Source organism: Pelobates fuscus, chromosome 7, assembly GCF_036172605.1.
Source record: "Pelobates fuscus isolate aPelFus1 chromosome 7, aPelFus1.pri, whole genome shotgun sequence".
NCBI classification, from domain to species: Eukaryota; Metazoa; Chordata; class Amphibia; order Anura; family Pelobatidae; genus Pelobates; species Pelobates fuscus.
This window is the reverse complement of record NC_086323.1, coordinates 201,083,020-201,107,532: the sequence shown is the minus strand read 5'-3', so window position 1 is coordinate 201,107,532 and position 24,513 is coordinate 201,083,020. Positions and strand designations below refer to the sequence as shown.

The following is a 24,513-nucleotide window of genomic DNA, read 5'->3' as shown; positions in this document are numbered from 1 at the left end:
TTTGATTGCGTTCATCACTGCCATCTTGTCTTTGTTGCTGTTGAAGCGAACTAAGAGGTCTCTGGGTAGGGTGCCTGAGGCTTTGGTTGGCCGTGGGAGGCGAAACATCCCCTCTAGGATCACCTGTTTGGCTTGTTTAGGCGTAAGGAGGTCTATGAGGAGTTAAAGGCGACATATTTAGGAGGGGCCCGTTCTCCTCGACCCTTGTGTCCAAAAAGATCATCGATGGAACGATGGGCTGAGGCTCCCGCAGCCTCCAATGAGTCCTGGGATACCCTGTCATCCTCTTCCTCCTCTATTTCTACGATCTGGGCCCTTCTACGTGAGGGGCCCGCTTGAGGTGACAGAACCGGGGGATGGGAGGGAGTCCCAGATGCGGGGGTGGCTAGTGGGTCATAGTCTTGGGATAAGTAGTCACCGGGAAGTACCGGCATCAGGGGTGCTGAATGACTGGGGGCCGCCACATTGGGGGCGTGAAAGGAAGCTGCATTGGGGTTAAGGGAAGTAGTGGCGGCCATGTTGGATGTGGGCACATCCGGGGCAGGCTGTGCCGTACTGGGCATGACAGGAACCTGGGGAGTGGCTTGGGGAAGGGGGTATGGATAATTTGGATAGGGCAGGGCCATGGGATATGGGAAAGGGTATGGCCAGGCTGGGGAGGGCAGGAGAGTTGGGTGGGGATTTGGGAAGGAGGTGGGATATTGGGCCGGGGTAGGGGCGGGTACGGAAGAGGACGGAGAGGAATTGGTAGGGGTGGGTGTAGAAGGAGGAGCCGGAGCGGGTGTAGTAGGATTGGCAGCAGCAAGGGAGGAGGGGTTAGTTAGCTGGGCGGATGCAGATGGGAGGGTAGGGTTATCAACGGAGAGAGAGTGTAGAGAAGAAATGGCAGATGAAATATTAGGACTAGGTACAGAAGATAGTGTAGGGATGGATGAGGATGATGGGAATGTTAGGGATGGGGAAGGGGAAAAGAAAGATCCATCAGAATTCAGGACCGGGCAGACAGGGGAGGTGACGGGATGGGCATCGGGAGGATTGGGAGTGGGGAACATAGTCAGCTGGCTATCACCTATTGCTGACTGAACCTTGGGGATAGACATCCCCTGGGCGCCATTTTGGGGCGCTGGCTGAGGGAATACCCCAGCAACACAGTTATTATGATACACAAACAATTTCACACCTTTGTGATTTATTTCTTCCTCAATCCAACCTTCCTGCTGAATAGCCTTCGCTACTCTGTACCACGCTTCAGCAGTCTTTAATAAATCGTTATCTGTGAGCTTGCCTTTCTTCTCTGTCAGTAATCTACGCCAGCTTTCTGGCTGCAATCTACCACATGAAGGCACAGCAATTTTACACACTTTAGCAATTCTTTCAACACCTCTAACCATCTCCTCTCCCTCTCTGTCTTCAACTAAATCACATGCGAGCCAGCCCCTACCGGGCTTACTCAATTCCTGTCCCATATTCCCCCTCCCCCTACACCAACGTCCTAGATATAGGGAAAGGAAAGGAAAGGAAAATGAACAAGAACGTCTACAATGCTCGACTGCCACTCGAGGAAGGGTGGGTCCCCCCTCAAGTGCGTCTTCCCAAAACGTAGACTAGTCACTGAATCCGCCTACCCGGGGTGGCAGACACGGATTGGAGCGAGGTGAGAAGTGTGTGACCAATCACTTCTCTTTCAAGAGAAATAGGAGTGGATAGAGTAATAATATAGGAAGTGTAGAGAAGGTAAAAAGGTAAGGAGAAATCCTTAGAGACAGACACAGGAGTTTGAATGACTCCTAATTAAACAAACAAGACAACAATACAATTGAAATACAGTGCATGCATCACAATTCAAATAAAATCAACAGTAATCCTTTCCTTTACTCGCGTGACCTAAGTCACCTCCCTCAACCTCGTAGTGTCCCCGCTCGGAGAACGACTTCCTCAAGTCTCACTACCAGCGGCCAAAGGAAACAGCAATCCTCTCCGACCCGAATCCTGTCTAGCCTCCCTCGTTACAGCAGTCCACCAAGTGTGGCCACCTCTATCCTCACTCCCGTAGTGCCCCTATGAACCCACTCATAAGTCTCACTACTACGTGGTGCTGGAGACAAGCAATGCCTGCTTGAATCCGCCCGCCACAAATAAAAGAAAATTGGAATTCCACCAGCCTCAGCGCTCGAAGCTGTGGGTTACCACCTCTCTGCAAGCAGAGTTACGTGCACAATGGAGCTAGCTAGGCTATCAAAGTGACACAAGAAGGATCACAGGAAATTATGAGTCTACACAAAATCCACAGTTCCAACACTCCTCTTTTTCCATACAGCCACAGCCACGAGGCTCCTAAAAGAGGTAAACAGGCAAAGAAGACCCCCAGGAAAACTTCCACAGGTCAACCCCCCTTTTTCCCTACAGCCACAGCCACGTGGCTCCTAAAAGGAGTAAACAGGCAACAGGACTCCAGGCAAATCCCCCGGGTCCACCCCCCCTTTATCCCAAAAGGGGCAACAGACAAACACAGGACCCCCAGGCAAACTACCACAGGTCCACCCCCCTTTTATCCCAAAAATGGGAAACAAATAAACACTTAACCCGGGCACTTAGCTAAAACAGGCCAATACAAACACACCCAGGCAACAGATAGACTAAATGCAGGTAAACAAATGAGTAACGAGACCCCGGGCAAGATATTACCTGTCTTTGATGTCCTCCCGGGAAGCAGTCACAGACACGTGGACGGGTCAATCAAAGGGGCCGGAACATACCGGTGGCTCTGCAGAAGTCTCTACCGTGTACCTGGAGGTGATCAGTCTCCTTTCCTTCACCCCGGATTCCTCCGTCCAACAGCGTCTTCCTTAGGACGGCTCACCGGCCAGACATAGCCCGGGGCCCCACGTTGGGCGCCAAAGTTGTTATGGTACTTTTTAGCAGTAAACAAAAATGTTTAAATGTCTATCTGTTCCTGTCCAAATTAAAGAAAATTGAATTGCGTATATACGCTGAAGTAATTCAGACTGACACACGGAGTTCAGGTTAAAATAACTTCGAGGAAATTTATTGGCAAGTGCAGTAAGAGCGGGCTCGCAGGCCCTTTTAAGAGGCATTTTGCATCATCATTGATTATCAAGATATCAGTAAATAAACATCATTAATTGGATTAATTGTTAAGTGTCTGGGTTAGTGTCCACCTATCAATATAATTAATTGGCTCAAAAACTAAGTGGTTAGCTAAGTGTCCACCCACCGAGAGGTGGTATTGTTTTGAACACGTGTGGGGACAGGGGGCTCAAGCACCATCTTCTCTAGCATGAGGTTTACTCGGTGGAAAGGGGGGCTTGAGCGTCATTTTACACAGTCAGTGATGTCAGGTCTTGTGGTCAGGTGCAAGGTCTCTTATGAATAGAACATTTCATTAATACAGTGTTCTCATGGCCTTCAAATTATACTATGTTGCGAGTTAGGGGAAATTCAGCAGTTTCTGAGTTAGTCATGTCTTTATAGGAAATACAGTCTTTGTCCATTGTGTTAGATGTGCTGGGAAATTCTGTCATGTAATGTAGTTTTAAAATGGAGAAGTCAGGTTATGAGGACAAAATGGAGGATTTGTCACAGTATGGGGTTAAAATGGAGTTAGTGCAATAATTCAATACAAGTTCAATAAAGATTTTTAATAATTCTACATCAGAGCGACATGTTTATTATCAGGGCATAGATACTCAAGATTATTATACAGAGCGACATGTTTATTATCAGCGTATAAATACTCAGTATTATTATACAGAGCGACATGTTTATTATCAGCGTATAGATACTCGGTATCATTATACAGAGCGACATGTTTATTATCAGTGTATAGATACTCGCTATCATTATACAGAGCGACATGTTTATTATCAGTGTATAGATACTCGCTATCATTATACAGAGCGACATGTTTATTATCAGTGTATAGATTCTCAGTATTATTATACAGAGCGACATGTCTATTATCAGCGTATAGATACTCGGTATCATTATACAGAGCGACATATTTATTATCAGTGTATAGATACTCAGTATTATTATACAGAGCGACATATTTATTATCAGTGTATAGATACTCAGTATTATTATACAGAGCGACATGTTTATTATCAGGGTATAGATACTCGGTATCATTATACAGAGCGACATGTTTATTATCAGTGTACAGATACTCAGTATTATTATACAGAGCGACATGTTTATTATCAGCGTATAGATACTCAGTATTATTATACAGAGCGACATGTTTATTATCAGGGTATAGATACTCGGTATCATTATACAGAGCGACATGTTTATTATCAGCGTATAAATACTCAGTATTATTATACAGAGCGACATGTTTATTATCAGGGTATAGATACTCGGTATCATTATACAGAGCGACATGTTTATTATCAGTGTATAGATACTCAGTATTATTATACAGAGCGACATGTTTATTATCAGGGTATAGATACTCGGTATCATTATACAGAGCGACATGTTTATTATCAGTGTATAGATACTCAGTATTATTATACAGAGCGACATGTTTATTATCAGCGTATAGATACTCAGTATTATTATACAGAGCGACATGTTTATTATCAGCGTATAAATACTCAGTATTATTATACAGAGCGACATGTTTATTATCAGCGTATAGATACTCGGTATCATTATACAGAGCGACATGTTTATTATCAGTGTATAGATACTCAGTATTATTATACAGAGCGACATGTTTATTATCAGTGTATAGATACTCAGTATTATTATACAGAGCGACATGTTTATTATCAGGGTATAGATACTCGGTATCATTATACAGAGCGACATGTTTATTATCAGTGTATAGATACTCAGTATTATTATACAGAGCGACATGTTTATTATCAGCGTATAGATACTCAGTATTATTATACAGAGCGACATGTTTATTATCAGCGTATAAATACTCAGTATTATTATACAGAGCGACATGTTTATTATCAGCGTATAGATACTCGGTATCATTATACAGAGCGACATGTTTATTATCAGTGTATAGATACTCGCTATCATTATACAGAGCGACATGTTTATTATCAGTGTATAGATTCTCAGTATTATTATACAGAGCGACATGTCTATTATCAGCGTATAGATACTCGGTATCATTATACAGAGCGACATATTTATTATCAGTGTATAGATACTCAGTATTATTATACAGAGCGACATATTTATTATCAGCGTATAGATACTTTGTATCATTATACAGAGCGACATGTTTATTATCAGCGTATAGATACTCATTATTATTATACAGAGCAACATGTTTATTATTAGTGTATAGATACTTTTTATTATTATGTGGATACTGTGGTGTATACCAGCAGTCCCCTCTAGGGGAGCTTTGCACAATGCACAGTTTGTCCCTAACCAGCTCCTGTAGTAAGTGTGCAAGGCATGCTGGGATGGATACACCCCCTAGATTTGCTCTCTTTTCCCAGTGTGTGTATGGAGTTCGGCCATGTTGGGTGTATGTTACAGCAGGAATGTGTATATCAACAAAGGGATCGAACATAATATGTGACTTGTGATCAATAAATCCTGGCTGATTAATAGACGGTATGTTATTGTAAGTCAGCTATCATCAAACATAACAGGTACTCGGTATTATTATACAGAGTGACATGTTTATTATCAGTGTATAGATACTCAGTAATATTATACAGAGCGACATGTTTATTATCAGCGTATAGATACTCAGTATTATTATACAGAGTGACATGTTTATTATCAGTGTATAGATACTCAGTATTATTATACAGAGCGACATGTTTATTATCAGCGTATAGATACTCCCTATTATTATACAGAGCGACATGTTTATTATCAGCGTATAGATACTCAGTATTATTATACAGAGCGACATGTTTATTATCAGTGTATAGATACTCAGTATTATTTTACAGAGCGACATGTTTATTATCAGTGTATAGATACTCAGTATTATTATACAGAGCGACATGTTTATTATCAGCGTATAGATACTCAGTATTATTATACAGAGCGACATGTTTATTATCAGCGTATAGATACTCAGTATTATTATACAGAGCGACATGTTTATTATCAGCAAATAGATACTCCGTATTATTACTATACAGAGCGAAATGTTTATTATCAGCGTATAGATGCTCAGGATTATATTACAGAGCGATACATTTATTATCAGCATATAGATACTCAGTATTATTATACAGACTAATGACTACATTATTATTTGGATACTGTGGTGTATACCAGCAGTCCCCTCTAGGGGAGCTTTGCACAATGCACAGTTTGTCCCTAACCAGCTCCTGTAGTAAGTGCAAGGCATGCTGGGTTGGATACACCCCCTAGGTTTGCTCTCTTCCCAGTGTGTGTATGGAGTTCGGCCATGTTGGGTGTATGTTACAGCAGGAATGTGTATATCAACAAAGGGATCGAACATAATATGTGACTTGTGATCAATAAATCTTGGCTGATTAACCCCTTAACCCCTTCAGGACCGCTGACGGTTCAGGACCGTCAGCGGTAAAACGTGCGTTTGGACCGCTGACGGTCCTGAACCGTCATAACGGTTTTGGGCTACTTACCTGATCGCCGTCGGTCCCACGGCGGCGATCAGCTCTCCTCCCGGTCCAGGGGGACTGCCTGTCTGCCCGGGCAGTCCCCCCTCGGCAGATCAGGACCCCACGGCCATGTGATCACTCGATCACATGACCGCAATAGGGGTCTTTGTATCTGCCTGCAGGGGGACTGTCTGTGCTGACAGGCAGTCTCCCTGCAAGTGTAAAATCATAAAATAAAGTAAAAAAAAAAAACAATCAGTGTAAAAAAAATTATAATATGTGTATATATATATGATATATATACATGTATTATATCTATATATATAATATATGTATATGTATCATATATATAATGTCACACTAAGTGTATTTTTATATTTATATATACGTATATTAATATAAAAATACACTTATATTTAAATTACACACGAATATATACAATATATATAATAACTATATATATGGTATATATATATTATTATAAAATACAAATAATATGTTAATAAAAAATAAATAACAAAAAATAAAAATAATTTTTAATAATTAAAAAAAAATTATATATATATATTCAATTTTATTCTAACAGTATTTTGATATTGATATATATATATTTATATCAAAATACACTTAGAATGTAATGATATATATATCTATGTATAAATAAATAAATAAAAATAATACGAAATATACATATGTCCACATACAAAATTACATTAATAATTTCATAAATATACACGTAGACGTCAAATATATAAATATGTATATATATTAAAATTCTACGTGCATATTTATGTAATATTTTTACCTAATTAAGTAATTTTAATGATTGCAATTTGAGGGACCTGCCTGCCAACCCAGGCCAAAAGTCCAGATAATTTAATTTGCTAGCACTGTGCTTAACCCTGTAACTTTCTATGACACCCTAAATCCTGTACATGGGGGTACTGTTTTACTCGGGAGACTTCGCTGAACACAAATATTAGTGTTTCAAAACAGTAAAACATATCACAGCGATGATATTGTCAGTGAAAGTGAAGTTTTTTGCATTTTTCACACACAAACAGCTCTTTCACTGAGGATATTATTGCTGTGATATATTTTACTGTTCTGATACACTAATATTTGTGTTCAGCGAAGTCTCCTGAGTATAACAGTACCCCACATGTAGAGGTTTTATAGTGTTTGTGAAAGTTACAGGGTCAAATATAAGGCTTGATTTTACTTTTTTTTTTTTTATTGAAATTTGTCAGATTGGTTAGGTTGCCTTTGACAGCGTATGGTAGCCAAGGAATGAGAATTAGCCCCATGATGGCATACCATTTACAAAAGAAGACAACCCAAGGTATTGCAAATGGGGTATGTTCAGCCTTTTTTAGTAGCCACTTAGTCACAAACACCGGCCAAAGTTAGCGGTTTTTGCATTTTTAACACACAAACAAATATAAATGCTAACTTTGGCCAGTGTTTGTGACTAGGTGGCTACTAAAAAAGACTGGACATACCCCATTTTAAATACCCTGGGTTGTCTACTTTAAAAAATATGTACATGTTAGGTGTGTTTCGGGGATTTATGACAGATAACGGTGTAACAATGTCACTATTGATACATTTAAAATATATATATATTGAAACAGCAATTTCCTACTTGTATTTATAGGCCTATAACTTGCAAAAAAAAGCAATAAAGCATGTAAACACTGGGTGTTTTTAAACTCGGGACAAAATTTTGAATCTATTTAGCAGTTTTTTTCATTAGCTTTTGTAGATAAGTAAAATATTTTTCAAGTAAAAGTCCAAAAACATGTTTTTTGTTTTTTTTTTCACCATATTTCATTATTTTTTTTAAATACAATATATGACATAATATAAATACTGGTATGTAAAGAAAGCCCTTCTTGTCGTGAAAAAAACAATATATAACTTGTATGGGAACCGTAAATGAGAGAGCGGAAAATTACAGCTAAACACAAACACCACAAAAGTGTTAAAACTGCTCTGGTCCTTAACGTACAAACATCGCAAAAACAGGCCGGTCCTGAAGGGGTTAAGGACACAGCTTCAGAAGCTTGTCTTACGCTTAATGACACAAGCAATTTCTTGCTGTTTGCGTTCAACTGCAATTTTCATCTCTCTCGTTTATTGCACCGGCACAGATTATATACTGTTTTTTAAAGGACAGAAAGGGCTTTAATTTGGTGTAACATGTATGTATGTATATATATATATATGTATATGTATATGTATGTATATGTGTATATGTATATATATATATATATAATTATATATATATACATGCTTATTTATTATAAAAAAAATGCAAAAAAACAAAGATTTTGTGTTTTTTTTTTTTATAATTTTTGCAATAATAATGTGTGCATAATTAGTGCAGGTTAAAGAAAGTAATTAAAAATAAATTAATTTAGTTGTTCTGATTTACAGAATATATCATGTCTGTGATTTTAAAGCGGCACTGTCATGCCGAACTTACCTTTCCTCAATCTCTTCCTCTTCTCCGCCTCTCTCGGGATCTGTTCTTCTTTTCTTCCATTCTTCTTTAGTTTTCTTTAAAATTATAAGACAAAGTAGGGACTCTTTGCCTTATGGAGGATTCCTCCGCTTGACCAGCTCTGACCAGCGGAGGAGCAAAGTGTGCTTCATTTCCGCTGGTCAGAGCAATTTTCCTATGATCCCTAGCTTTCCTCCCAGTTCCCACAATACTTCCTGTCAGTATTGCCGAAAGTCCTGTCACTTAGACAGAACGCCGGCAAAACTGCCGAATTGCATCCTAACAGAATGAGAAGAGTTTCTCCATTGGTGTTAGGATGCAATTCGGTACTTTGATCATATTGGAATTTCATTCTAATGAATGAAACAACGATCCGATTCATTGCTGTGGCTGCATCTTGCAGCCGCTTAGTAGATAACTCCCTAATTCCCACGGTATCAGGGAGCTATCTACTAAAAGGTTTAAAGACCTAAACTCGTCTTTCAGCCATCTTTACTAATACTAAGTAAAGATGACTTAGTATTAGTAAATAATATGCCCCTACTCGCTATACCGCGAGTAGGGGCATGTCTAGTAAGCAGTGAGCAGCCTGTGGCTGCTCACTGTAAAAACAAAACAAATCAAAACTATTGCCCCCACCCCTAAACGACGGGTGGGGGCCGTAAAGTAAAATAAGGGAGGGAGAACTATTGTCGTCCCCCCCGGCCCCCACCCCTGAGCGGTGGGTGGGGGCCATAATGGTAATAAAGGGGGGGGACCTACTGTCCTCCCCCCCCCCGGCCCCCACCCCTGGGCGGCGGGTGGGGGCCATCATAGTAATAAGGGGGGAGGACCTACTGCCCCCCCCGGCCCCCACCCCTGGGCGGCGGGTGGGGGCCATAATAGTAGTAGGGGGGGGCCTACTGTCCTCCCCCCCGGCCCCACCCCTGGGCGGCGGGTGGGGGCCATCATGGTAATAAGGGGGGGGGGACCTACCGTCCTCCCCCCCCGGCCCCCACCCCTGGGCGGCGGGTGGGGGCCATAATAGTAATAAGTGGGGGACCTACTGTCCTCCCCTCCCCCGGCCCCCACCCCTGGGCGGCGGGTGGGGGCTATAACGATAATGGGGGGGGACCTACTGTCCTCCCCCCGCCCCCACCCCTGGGCGGCGGGTGGGGGCACTAAGTAAATCCCCCCCCCCCATCAAGGTGACTAGGGGTCCCCAAGCCCCTAGTCACCCACCCCCCACCCAAATAAAAAATGCCTCTACCTACCCCCCTCACCCTAAAAAATAGTGAGGGGGGAATAAAATTGCTAACCTGTAAAGTAAAATTAAACTTACCATTCAACGTCTTCTTTTTTTCTAAAATCTTCATTTTTCAGCCCCAAAAAAGGCCAAATAAAAAACCATCATAGCCGTCGAACTAAAAATAAAATAAAAAACCCGAGCGCTCAAAAAAAAACCCGACGAAAAAGAAAAAACCCGAGCGCACAAAAAAATAATCCATCTTCACCCATGGAGGGCTCCGCGCAGACTGAGCTCCGCAGGGCGGGGAAGGCTTATAAAGCCTTGCCCCGCCCTGCAATTAGGCTAAGAACACTCTGATTGGTGGGTTTAAGCCAATCAGAGTGCTCTTTGTCATTTTACAAGTGTGGGAAAGTTCTTTGGAATTTTCCCACGCTTGTAAAATGACACAGAGCACTGTGATTGGAGGGATTTCAAGCCATCCAATCACAGTGCTCTGTGCTCCAGGGGTGGGGGCCGGGGGGGAGTACAGTAGGTCCCCCCCTATTACTATTATGGACAGTAGGTCCCCCCCACCCCCCTTATTAGCCTTTTTTTTTTTTTTACAGTGAGCAGCCACAGGCTGCTCACTGTTTAGTGGACATGCCCCTACTCGCGGTATAGCGAGTAGAGGCATTGGGGAGATTTGAATCTCCCTTATGCTATTATGGGGGTCATATTGACCCCCATAGAGTGAGGGGAGGACCTGGGGGGCTAATGAAGTGGTGGGGAGCACAGCTCCCTGCCGCTTCTATCTTTACATATTACAAGGAGGGAGCTGCACGCCGGTAGCTCCCTCCTTGTAATAAACCGATCGAATAAACGAACACTGATACACAGTGTTTGTTTGTTCGTTTGATTTTTCCTTTCAGATTAGAGGCAGTGCTTACACCATAGGGATATCCAATCTGGAGGGAAAAACAGGCAGGCAAATCTCCAAACATTTTAACCCCTCCCCTAATTACCTCCTTTCCAATAAGTAGCAGCTCCTCCTGATCATCCCCAGTTCTTTGCCTGCCTTCGGCAGGGGAGGTTATGCAGGAAGGTTCTCCAGGAAGCAGGTGAGAAGGGCTGAGGCTCGGGAGGCTCTGCTTCCTTGATGTTCGGGTAAGTAGCGTTTAACACGCCGGACGGCGTGGTCCCTCAGAATTTATTCCGTCTTTTGCCGTGCCAGGTGCCGGTCTGACGAAGGACGCAGGCGTGCGTCGGCTGGGAGGTCCTGTCGGTGGAACGCACACACAGGTTGCGTTGCGTTCCACCAGGGAGTCGCAGAGCGCTATGCACATGCGCAATGCGAACCTGGATTCAGGCGCCAAATTTGAACTGGGCGTTTTTGTTTGGTTACAGGACTTAAAAGGAGCGTCCCCAGCAGCAACCTCTGTTTGCCAGGTGCTCTCAGAACGGTTTGCAATGTGTGTTTCTCACCTGCCCTCCAACACACTCTCGGGCCATTTAAGGTAAGACTGATTAAGTTTTTATTTAAATGGTTCTAGCCTGAATCTTTAGGGAAAAATTTTGTTATTTTCCCTTGTTTGTTTTCTGTTCCCAGTATATAATCCTGAAAATTTGGATAAAGTTGCTGAGAAGGGGAAATGTACATCTAGCCAAGCATTTAATGTGCTCTGTGTGTGGCCATCTTATGCCAGATGGTTGTAAAAAGAAAACTTTGCTCTGTGTGTTCAAAGAAGCTTCAGAGGAAGCACAAAGAACAGTAATGTCCACTTTATCAGCTGGTTGCAACAAAGTATGCAGCGAACAGTTGTGGATATGTGGTCAGCAGCATTACAGACAATCCAGGCTTCGGTTGCCCAGGATTCTCAGCTTGTAATACATGCTAACAATAAGGGGGTATTGATTTAAAAGAATGGAAAATTCCCAGGTCACATGCTGTTTATTGGCTAGACAGTTTTTATTTCTCTCTTTCCATCGAAGCGGTACAAGACTGTATGCTGGATACTGTCCCTGTAGTGGGCGTTCCTATTGCTCAAATAGGTAAGAAAACTACATTACCAATTGGAGTTTCAAGCGGCCTCAAGGAGGTCATGGTTGAACGCAGGGACTCCTCCTTAAAGATGTTGTTCATCTCTTCGGCAGCTCAAGCTAAAGCTTTGATTACGGGGTCATCCGTTGCCGAGGCCCATATTTCTTTGGTTGGAAGAACTAGAAAAGGAAGACCCGTTAAAGCTATTATAAAATATCAGTATGGCATCTGATTTTTAGTGGATGCCTCTGCAGAAAGCCTGAAATTATCGGCCAAGAATATAGGTATTTCAACAGTCGCCAGAAGAGCACTTTGGCTTAGTAATTGGTCAGCAGATGCGACTCCTGATAATTCACTGTGTGAACTATCTTTTGAACCTGGAAGACTTTTCGGTTCAAAGCTAGATGAGTTGTTGAAACAGGTGAAGGAAGGAAGGAATGCTTTACCAGTATCGTATGGGAAGCAGTTAGAAGCCGTAACGCAGAGACACTTCCCTCATTTAGAAATTCCTCTCTTAGAAACTATTTCAGAGGTCAACAGAAAGAGCCTTTGATTATAGGAAGAAGTATCGACTCTGTTACTAAAAGAGTGGTGGAAGAAGTTCCTCTAAAGGAAGACATCAGGGCACATATTCAAGACGTTTCTTGGTGCCAAAACCAGATGGTTCGTTCGGACCTATCCTAGACCTAAAGGCCGTAAAAAAGCGGATTATCATAAAGAAATTCCTCATGGAAACAGTAAAGTCGGCTGCTCTGCTTATGCACCCATAAAATTGGTTTGCTTCCCTGGATTTGAAAGATGCCTATCTTCATGTACCCATAGCAGCATCCAGCAAAAGTTTTCTACGGATGCGGTGTGCTGCCAATTGGTAACCATACATTACCAATTCAGAGCACTACCTTTCGGCCTGGCATCAGCGCCCAGAGTATTCACATAGCTTCGAGTAGTAGTTCAAGCTTTCTAAGAAGTATGGGCATCGCTGTCATTCCATATGTGGACGTCTGGCTGTTGTTTGCAGAGTCCCAAGTTCAACTACAGTTAGACCTGGGGACAGCCATCAATTCGCTGGAAAAGCATGGCTGGCTAATAGATTTCAACATATCGGAACTAGTGCCAGTTCAAAGGATCCAGTTCTTGGGTCTATTTTTGGATTCTATCGCGATGAAGTTATTCCTGCCAGAGGGGAAGATACTAAAAGATCAAGCGGTTAATCCGGAATCTCTGAGAAAAAAGTATGTTTCAATCAGAGATGCCAGGTGCTTGCTGGGTCTGTTTACAGCCTCAATCCCGGCAGTCGCTTGGGCAATAGCCAGAATGAGACCTCTACAAAGTTACATTCTGCAGGTCTGGTATCGACAGGAACTCGGCCTAGATAGGCTGATGAGGTTTAACGAGCTAATTTTGAAAAGTCTGCAGTGGTGGACATTTTCTCGATTCCTCCACGGGGGTCTGTCTTTCCGGATGAAGTCCTTTACTATCATATCAACAGACGCCTCTGCGCTGGGCTGGGGGGCCCATCTGGAAGACGTATAGAAGCAGGGGTCCTGGCAAGAGAAGGATATGAGAAGTTCCTCGTACTTCAGGGAATTAAAGGCCGTATGGATGGCACTCTTGGCGTTTCAGTTTCTCATCAAAGTTCAACATATTCGAATTCGTTCAGACAATCGAACGACAGTAGCGTATTTGAACATACAGGGAGGTACGAGATCAACAAGATTAGAAAGCCTTTGTTCAATAATCATGCTGTGGGCAGACGTGCACCTGATGTCAATCTCTGCAGTTCACATTTTAGGAAAGTTCAATGTGGTGGCAGATGCCCTGAGCAGGCATCATTTGAAACAAGCAGTTTTGGTCCCTGTCATGCAGAACTTTCAAGTTCAGCACAGTCCGCTTCGGTGTTCCGGAGATAGACCTGAGGGCACCCGGAGTGAACAGGAAGACAAGACGTTTTGCATCCCTAACTCCAGCAGACAGGCCGGATTTCATAGATGCCCTGTCATTACCATGGAAGTTCAACCTGGCATATAGCTTCCCGCCAGTAGTGATTATTCCCAGAATACTTCAAAAAAGTAAGGCTGGGAAATGTAAGTATTATCCTAATCCGTCCAGGGTGGCCAAGAAGTAGTTGGTTCTCGGTTCTCCTGAACTTTCCGGGGGCCACCTTTTGGAAGCTTCCTCTTTCAGGAGTAATTCTAGAGGACGCCATGGTGCCTCTTCCGGACCTTCGGAGATTCCGATTGACGGCCTGGTTTCTGGACTCCAGATTTAGAGGGTAAAGGTCTGGATCCTGAAGTTATAAAATTTTTTTTTTGTTGGCATCTACTTCAAGGTTCTACGTTAGGATTTGGAAGTTTCAGCGATGTTGTAGGTTTGAAGTCAAACCTGTTTCCGCGTCCATCCAGAAGATTCTATGCTTCCTTCAGATGAGATTGGCAAAGGTCTTAAACCTGCTTCATTTAGTTTACATGTTTCTGCTATCGGTTCTTCTCCCTCAGATGTTTCACCTCGAATTTTCTAATTTCAAGGTTCTTCAGAGCTCTGACACGTTTGGTGCCCTTTGTTGGGGAAACCTGTCCTCCCTGGGATCTGAATTTGGTCCTTTCCGCGCTTTGAGTACCGCCTGTTGAACCATTGGAAGAAGTTCCCTGAAGATGTTTTCTTTGGATACCGTTTTCCTTTGATGGCTATTCGTCAGCTAAAAGAGTATGTGAGCTCCGAGCGCTTCGGGAGTATTTTCCCTTTTTGGTTTTCATCAGGACAAGGAGGTTCTGAAGCTCGATCCTTCAGGTATCACTAAAGTTTTTTCTGTTGCCAATGTCAACCGAGAAGTGGTTTTGCCGACCTTGTGTCGGAATCCGTCTAATACCTTGGTATGTAATTTTCTCGGCTTAGACGTAACGATAGGTCTTTGGCAATATCTAAAGCTACGGAATCCTTCCGTTAGGATATCGGTATGTTTGTCTTGTTCATAGGCACACAGAAAGGTATGTTGGTTTCGCAGAGTTCTCTGGCTAGATGACTGAAGGATTGTATTCTGTTATCTTATTCTAAGAGTGACTCGGAATTTGCAGGCCCTATAAAGGAACATTCTACTAGAGCTGTTTCGCCGTCAGGGGCTCTGCGTGCAGCTACTTCTCCGTCTCGAATTTGTTCAGCTGCTAATCGGTCCTCTCTCCATATGTTCTCAGGACACTACAAGTGGGACATACTGGCCTCGGAGTATGCAGCTTTTTGGGCGCAGGGTGCTTCAAGCAGTAGTGAACTGAAACCCGCCCTCAGGATCTGCTTTATTATATCCCTATGGTGTAAGCACTGCCTCTAATCTGAAAGGAAAAACATAAATTTTACTTACCGAAAATTTCTTTTTCCTGAAGATTAGAGGCAGTGCTACAATTCCCGCCCCTTTTTCTAATAAACTAAGTAATTTTGCAGCTATTTGGCTTATGTATTGTCTGGGGATGATCAGGAGGAGCTGCTACTTATTGGAAAGGAGGTAATTAGGGGAGGGGTTAAAATGTTTGGAGATTTGCCTGCCTGTTTTTCCCTCCAGATTGGATATCCCTATGGTGTAAGCACTGCCTCTAATCTTCAGGAAAAAGAAATTTTCGGTAAGTAAAATTTATGTTTTTTCTATTCATTCATTCGTCTGTCTGATGAATGAATGAATAGGTGAAATTCCCGTTCGCATGTCCAGGTGTTTCACTGGGCATGTGCAGGAATCTCACAGTCTGTGTAGTGTGGGTAGATGACTTGTCCCACAGGGACTTCACCTACCCACACAAAGATGGCGGCGCCCTGAATATAGATCGGGGCAGAAAATAAAGAATAAAAAATAGGTAATGTGGGGGGCTTAGGGGCATTTGGGGGTGACTAGGGGGTCGATTGGATGTAGTGGAGGCGGGAGGGGGGTTAAAAAAAACGGAATTCGGCATGACAGTGCCGCTTTAATTTTTTTTTTTTGGTAGTTACAGGTCAGCGATTTCAGAATTTGGTATGTTTGTCTTGTAAGCTTAATAGCCATAAAATAAAACAAAATTGCCACACAAAAGTATATATTTATATAAAGTAGACATCACAGGCTATTGTCCTACAATTGTTTTGACACTTTCTATGTGGCCATTTCACTGCCAACCTCTGTTAAATATTGGAGTAAAATTGTTTTTTTTTGGTTTTTGGCACACAAACTTATAACAAAGAACTTCTCATGTGTATTTTGTAAAGTTGGTGTATGCTATTCCTGTACAAAACTTTATTTTGTGTTCAGCTACATCTGCTGAGTACGGTACCCCCATTGTATGTCCTTGGCACTATTTCGTGAAGCTACAGTGCCAAATATGTGACCTGTCCTTTTCAGTATTTACAGTAGAATTTCGAGAGATGGATTTAATAGGGCTATGCTTCAATTTGGGGTATTGTTACAAACTGCTATTTGTAACTGGCCCTTTAAATGATAAATTGCCCTGCTTCCCTGGATTGTGGAGAAGCCTATTTGCCAGCCTCCTCCCGCATGACTATGGCCCTGGGAGATTGGGCCGTTAAAAACAGTATTCGGCCATACCAGAGTGTATGTCACTCATTCTGGCCCTGTAAATCCTGTGGGGAAGGATTGGTACTTTTTTTTTTTTTCTTTCAAATTTGTATTCTATTGGTTTTTGTTGGTTAAGGGTATTAGGGGTACAGAAAAAAAAAGTGGGAGGGTTATTCAAACATAAGATACATTCAGCTTGACAACAATGGTGATGTAGCATTATACAACCAATAAAGATACAGACATGTGTGGTTCAATTTCTTCTTTATACATTTGTTATTTTAAGGTATATTGCTAGTATGTGAGAACCATATATAACATCCTTGCTTTTGACTAACATTTGGGTAAACTTGTAAGTGTCGTCTCGCCTGCCTCTTTAGAGGTCTGGATGTCATGAGCCTGTGGTTGAGGTCAAGAACTAAGTAAGGGGGTTGTGGTGGGAGAATAGAAACTGTTGGGCTGGGAAGGTATTCAGAGGGATATGGGGGGGTGTGTGAGTATCACCATTGGTTGGTGGCCGATGACGTTTTCTATGACTAGGGTACTGCAAAAGGGGGTCGGGGGGGAGATCGGGACTAGTTCTCATCGTCCTTTCTGTCTTTTCCTGTCTGCATCTGTACTCTTTCATTTATACCTCCAAATTTTTCTACCCATTTATCCCAAGAAGCCACAAACTGTTGCGTTTTAGTCAGGGATGAAATTGACATCCTCTCGTATAAGTAGAATTGCTGTACTTTGTCTGTCAACTGTGACAGAAGTGGGCATTTGTTTGATTTCCAGTTAAGTGTGATGAGATTTCTTGAAGCTAGTAGCACTAGCGCCACTATTTGTTTTTGACCTGGATTTAGGTCTTTTGGAAGTAGTAGTAATAAGCAGATCGATGCCGATGCATCTAGGAGTGACCTCGTTGTGGCCCATAGGGGTCGGATATTTTCACAGGACCACCACATATGATGTAATGTGCCTGTAGCTGAGTTGCATCTCCGGCACTTCGGGTCTGACTTGGGGTATATCTGGTGGAGTCTCTGTGGTGTCATGTACCACCTGTACAACAGTTTTCTGTGGGCTTCTATGTGTGTGAAGCACTTTGTCCATTTGGACAGCCCGTTTAGTGCGGAGAACCATTCTTTGTCTGATAAGGTCAAGTTGCAATCCCTTTCCCAGTGTGTTTTATGTGGGTGTGGTTTGGATAGCATAAGTTCTTGCCACGCATTGTAGCATAGTGAAAGTGCTTTGGGTTTGGTAGGTGCGGACCAACATCTTTCAATGAGTAAGCAGGGGGCTAGCAGGTGTTAGGCTGTGCGGAGTTACAGCATGTGCTTGTTGGACACTTTTCACCTGTAGGTATGAAAAGGTGGCTCTGCTAGGGAGTTGCCACTTTAATTGCAGGTCGGGAAGGGTGTTACTTTCTTGTCAGTCATCAGTTGAGATATAGTTTTGATCCCCGCCCCGTGCCAGTCTTGTAGTGGTATGTCTGGCACTATTGCCTTGAGGGTCGATATGGGTGCCCTGGGGTGGAAGGAGGTGCTGTGACCCATGGCTCCCATGAATTCGTCCCACATTGCAACTGTGAGTTGGGTGGTAGGGAAGAGATCATTGCGTGGAGTCCTTAACTGTTTGGGTGTCCATAAGTAGTCAGTGAGTGAATAGTTGCCAAATTGTGCTCTCTCCATGTCTACCCATTGGATCGTGTCAGGCGGTGTGTGCAGTAGTACACTAGAGGTCAGGATTGCTGCCCTATAGTATTGTCTAATGTTGGGGAGGCCCACACCTCCGGAGCGGGTGGCCGTTTGCAGTAGTGCCATGGACACTCTAGGTTTTTTGCCCCCCCAGATGAATGCGCTGCATAGTTTTTGGAGTGTTTTGCAGTAGTGGTTGGGGATTTTGAGGGGAAGCATCCTGAAGACATAGAGGATGCGGGGTAGGATCATCATCTTGTATGCGTTCATTTTTCCTAACCCGGATATCATGGTGTGTTTCCACTTGTTCATTTCTGTTTTGCAGAGTGTCAACAGTGGTGTGTAGTTTAGTGTTACTGTGGCTGGGATAGAGGGTGCGATTTTTATCCCTAGATATGTGATGGATGAAGTTCTCCAGTCAAAGTTGTAGGTGGTGCGGAGGACGTCTGTTTGGGTTTTTGGCAGGTTAACGGGTAGGGCTTGGGTTTTATCTTGATTTAGTTTATAGTAGGATACCTTTCCAAATTGTTGTATGAGAGTCAGCATATGGGGCAATGACTCGGAGGGGTCCGTTAGTGCTACAAAGATGTCGTCTGCGAATAGGGCTAAGTTGTACCGTGTGTTGCGAATAGGAATTCCTTGTATTTCAGGGTGTAATCTAATTTTACATGCCAGTGGTTCGAGGGCCAATATGTACAGCAGGGGGGAGAGGGGGCATCCTTGTCGGGTGTCATTTGTAATGGAGAAGGGGCTAGATAGGAAGCCACCATGTGAGACCCTGGCTGCTGGATTGTGGTATAGTGCCATTATACTCTTAATGGTGGGTTCAGGGAAGTTATACTTGCTGAGGGTTTTGGCCATGTAAGTCCAATTCAAGCGGTCGAAAGGCTTCTCTGCATCTAGTGCAAGAAAGAGGCCCTCCGTACCGCCCGCATCAAGTGTTGCTAACATGTTTAGGATTTTCCTGGTGTTGTCTGACCCTTGCCGACCTTTTATAAACCCTGACTGGTCATTGTGTACAAGTTTATGGAGGAGAGGGGCTATGCGGTTGCTGATAAGTTTGGCATATATTTTGGCGTCTCCATTAAGTAGGGAGATAGACCTGAAGTTTTTACATATGGTGGGGGGTTTGCCAGGTTTGGGGAGAGTGGAAATGTGGGCTAGCAGTGTTTCATCTGGTAGTGCACCTTTGGTAGCGCAGTGGTTCATAAAGTTTAGTAGGTGTGGTGAAAGGATGGTGGAGAATTGTTGTGGCATTCGTGAAACCATCAGGGCCTGGGGATTTGTGTGCTGGAAGTTGAGAGATAACTTCCGTGAGCTCTCTAGGGGAGAAGGGTCTTTGTAGCAAGTCCCAGTCTCCGTTTTGTAGTTTCGGTAGGTCGAGGCCTGTCAGGAATTTGTCAATGTCTTCGTTTGATGGTATGAACATGTTGGGGTCATTTTTTAAATTATATAATTCACCGTAGTATTGTGCGAACAGGTCTACAACATCTTGTGGATTCAAAACCTTCCTTCCTTTATTATTGATTAGGAAGGCAATCCTGGAGGCAACTTTTTTCTCCTTTAATTGAGAGGCCAATTTGGCACCTGCCCTGTTCCCATTGGCAAAGAAGTTGTGATTAGCTTTGCGCAAGAGATAATTTGTCTTATTTAGTTCTATATTTCTTAATTGGTTTTGGAGAGCCAGTAGGGTTTTTTGGGTGTTCTTGCATGGGTCTCGTTTGTTAGAGTGTGGCAATCTGCGAAACCAGTGCGTTGTATTCTGCTAGTCTTAACTTTTTGGCTCTACTGGCGTGTTTTATGAAACTGCCTTGGATGACTGCTTTGTGTGCTAACCAAAGCTGTTCTACAGAGGTGTCGTGTGTCATGTTTTCCGCAGAGTAATGCTGGAGGTCTGTGGTGATTTGTGTAACTATGGAGGGGTCTGCCAGAAGTGTCTCATTTAGTCTCCACGAGCCTCTCCCTTTATTAGGGAATGTTTCATTGATGCTAAGGGTGATAGGCGCGTGATCGGACCATGACATCGTACCGATAGAAGCCTCTACCACTTTCGGCATTAATGTGGCAGGAATGAGAAAGCGGTCGATGCGTGAGTAGCTGTTGTGCACTGTAGAATGACATGTATAATCCACTTCTGTGGGGTGGAGGATACGCCAAGGGTCCACAAAGTGGTGGGAGGTTAGCGTAGTACATGCCTTAGTTGCTAGGGCCGTTCGTTGTCGCATAGTACCTCGTGAGAGACCTATGGCAGTGGATGAGTCAGACTTGGCATCCAATAAGAAATTAGTGTCGCCTCCAACGATTACCTCCCCATATCTGTACATATCAATAACTGCCAGGGTTGAAGTTAGAAAGTCATGTTGATTATCATTTGGGCCGTAGATATTAACTAGAGTGTACGGTGTATTATTAAGTAGGCATTGCAGTATTAGGTATCGCCCTTTCTTATCCGTGATCTTGCGGACCAAGGAGAAGATCGCTTCTTTACTTATTAAAATGGAAACACCCCTCTTTTTGGCTGTGTAACATGTATGGAAATCGTGGGGGAACCATCTGGATGTGAATTTGGGTCTATCTTTCCACCTGAAGTGTGTCTCCTGGAAGAATGCTACTAGCGCACCACATTTCTTCGCTTCTTGTATGGCCAGTCTATGTTTGTTTGGGGAATTAAGCCCTTTTGCGTTTAAAGACATAATCTTAAAGCGGCACTGTCATGCCGAACTTACCTTTCCTCAATCTCTTCCTCTTCTCCCCCTCTCTCGGGATCTGTTCTTCTTTTCTTCCTGTCTTCTTTAGTTTTCTTTAAAATCATAAGACAAAGTAGGGACTCTTTGCCTTATGGAGGATTCCTCCGCTTGACCAGCTCTGACCAGCGGAGGAGCAAAGTGTGCTTCATTTCCGCTGGTCAGAGCAATTTTCCTATGATCCCTAGCTTTCCTCCCTGTTCCCACAATGCTTCCTGTCAGTATTGCCGAACGTCCTGTCACTTAGACAGAACGCCGGCAAAACTGCCGAATTGCATCCTAACAGAATGAGAAGAGTTTCTCCATTGGTGTTAGGATGCAATTCGGTACTTTGATCGTATCGGAATTTCATTCTAATGAATGAAACTCCGATTCTATTCATTGCTGTGGCTGCATCTTGCAGCCGCTTAGTAGATAACTCCCTAATTCCCACGGTATCAGGGAGCTATCTACTAAAAGGCTGAAAGACCTGAATTGGTCTTTCAGCCAACTTTACTAATACTAAGTAAAGATGACTTAGTATTAGTAAATAATATGCCCCTACTCGCTATACCGCGAGTAGGGGCATGTCTAGTAAGCAGTGAGCAGCCTGTGGCTGCTCACGGTAAAAAAAAAATATTGCCCCCCACCCCTAAACGACGGGTGGGGCCGTAAAGTAAAATAAGGGAGGGAGACCTATTGTCCCCCCCCGGCCCCCACCCCTGAGCGGTGGGTGGGGGCCATAATGGTAATAAAGGGGGGGACCTACTGTCCTCCCCCCCCGGCCCCCACCCATGGGCGGCGGGTGGGGGCCATAATGGTAATAAAGGGGGGGACCTACTGTCCTCCCCCCCCCCGGCCCCCACCCATGGGCGGCGGGTGGGGGCCATAATAGTAGTAGGGGGGGGACCTACTGTCCTCCCCCCCCGGCCCCCACCCCTGGCCGGCGGGTGGGGGCCATAATGGTAATAAGAGGGGGGGGGACCTACTGTCCTCCCCCACCCCTGGGCGGCGGGTGGGGGCCATAATGGTAATAAGGGGGGGGGGTGTCAGGATCGGGACAGGGATCCAACACGCAGAGTACAAACAGGTGGTAGGTACGTATACCGGACCTTAGAATGGCTGGACTAACGTAAGGAGTAAGCAAAGAATGGTCTAGAGACCAGCCGAGGTCGGGGGAACGAGAGAGCAGGTAAGCGAGAGACAAGCCGAGTCAAAGGGTAATAGAGATAAGCAGAGTAGAACAAACAAGCCGGGTCAGAACCAAAGAGACAAATAGAAAACAAGAGCACTGAGTGACTAGACAAGCTAGAACCACGACAGGGCAATGAACAAATGCAGAAAGCCCTACTTTATACCCTGGTTCTAGATAGGAATCACGCCCCCGACGAGTCCTGATTCGTGCTCGGGACTTGATTGACAAGTCGGAACGGATTGTCGTCATGACGTCGGCTACTGAGCGCCGCGTCATAAAAGGAAGCGGATCCCTCGCGGCCGGCGTGTAAACGGCCGAGAGAACTGCGAGGAACGAGTGAGTCAGCCCCTCTGAGAGGATGAACGTCTAAGTGTCTCACCTCCTCCGAGGTAGAGACAACAGGTACCCTGACAGTACCCCCCCCTCTCAGAAACACCCACCGGGCGGAAGGAAACGGGGCGAGATGGAAAACGAGAGTGAAAAGCCCTGCGGAGGCGAGGAGCATGCACATCCTCCTGAGGTACCCAAGTCCTCTCCTCAGGGCCATATCCTTTCCAGTCAACCAGATATTGTAACTTCCCCCGAGAGATTCGAGAATCGATGATGGAGTTGATCTCATACTCCTCCTGACCCTCAACCTGAACAGGGCGAGGAGAGGATACAGTGGAGGAGAACTTGTTACAGACTAGGGGTTTCAACAAGGAAACATGAAAGGAGTTAGGAATGCGTAAGGCAGATGGAAGAGCCAGGCGATACGCAACTGGGTTAATTCGAGTCAGGACCCTGTAAGGGCCAATGTAACGAGGGGCGAATTTCATAGAAGGAACCTTCAAGCGAATGTTTCTGGTACTCAACCATACCCTATCACCTGGTACAAAAACTGGAGCCGCCCTTCTGCGCTTATCAGCGTGTTTCTTGAACAACATGGAATTATGCAGGAGAATTTGTCGAGTTTGATCCCAAAACTTCCTCAAATTGGCAACATGAACATCAACCGACGGTACCCCTTGGGAAGGAGAAACCGATGGAAGAACGGAAGGATGGAAGCCATAATTCATGAAAAAGGGGCTAGAACGAGTAGAATCACAAACGAGATTGTTGTGTGCAAACTCCGCCCAAGGAATCAAACCGACCCAATCGTCCTGGTGTTAGGAAAGAAAACAACGCAAATATTGTTCAATCTTTTGGTTGGTGCGTTCAGCAGCTCCGTTAGACTGGGGATGATAGGCAGAAGAGAAATTCAATTTGATGCCCAGTTGAGAACAGAAGGATTTCCAAAAACGGGAAACAAATTGGAAACCTCTATCAGAAACAATTTCGGAAGGTATCCCATGTAAACGAAAAATCTCTCTCGCGAATATCTCAGCCAATTCGGGAGAAGATGGAAGTTTAGGTAAGGGCACGAAATGAGCCATCTTAGTAAACCTGTCAACCACCGTGAGAATAACAGTCTGTTTTTTAGAAACAGGCAAATCGACAATGAAGTCCATAGCCAAACAGGTCCACGGTTTCTCGGGAATTTCCAAAGGATGCAAAAACCCACATGCAAGCGTATGAGGTTGTTTAGTCTTCATATAGACCTCACATGCTTCGACGAAATCCCTAATATCGTTACGTAATGAAGGCCACCAGAAATCTTTAGAAATTAAGGAACATGTCTTGCGAATGCCAGGATGCCCAGCCACCTTACTGTTGTGAAAGCACTGTAACAGTTCCAGTTGGAGTTCAGGAGGAACAAAATACCGTGCCCCAGGGCCCTGTTTAGGAGCCAGGTGCTGTAACTTCATGATCTCGGCAAGCAACGGAGAATGAATCCTGAGACTCGTGTTGGCGATAATATTGCACTTGGGAACTATAGAAGACAAAACCGCCTCAGATATAGTAGAAGGTTCATGTTGGCGAGACAAAGCATCGGCTTTAGAGTTCTTAGAACCAGGTCTATAAGTGAGCACATAATTGAAATGAGTGAGGAACAAGGACCAACGAGCTTGCCTGGCGGACAAGCGCTTGGCCTCCCCAATATAGGACAAGTTCTTGT

At 44.0% G+C, this 24,513-nt stretch overlaps 2 protein-coding genes across 4 annotated transcripts in view; one reads left to right on the top strand and one right to left on the bottom strand.

The window, feature by feature from the left end:
* Window positions 1-24,513, bottom strand: part of LOC134569295 (uncharacterized) — a 732,490-nt gene that overhangs the window by 443,582 nt on the left and 264,395 nt on the right. The window lies entirely within an intron of this gene.
* The window catches only part of LOC134568458 (oocyte zinc finger protein XlCOF7.1-like), a 724,127-nt gene that overhangs the window by 646,621 nt on the left and 52,993 nt on the right, over window positions 1-24,513 (top strand). The window contains exon 1 of one of the 3 annotated variants that reach the window (XM_063427060.1): window positions 5,500-5,610. The exons of the other annotated variants lie outside the window; for them this stretch is intronic. The gene's annotated coding sequence lies outside the window, so the exon portion shown is untranslated. Of the gene's footprint in view, window positions 1-5,499; window positions 5,611-24,513 lie in introns of those variants that run through there. 3 annotated transcript variants of the gene reach the window in all.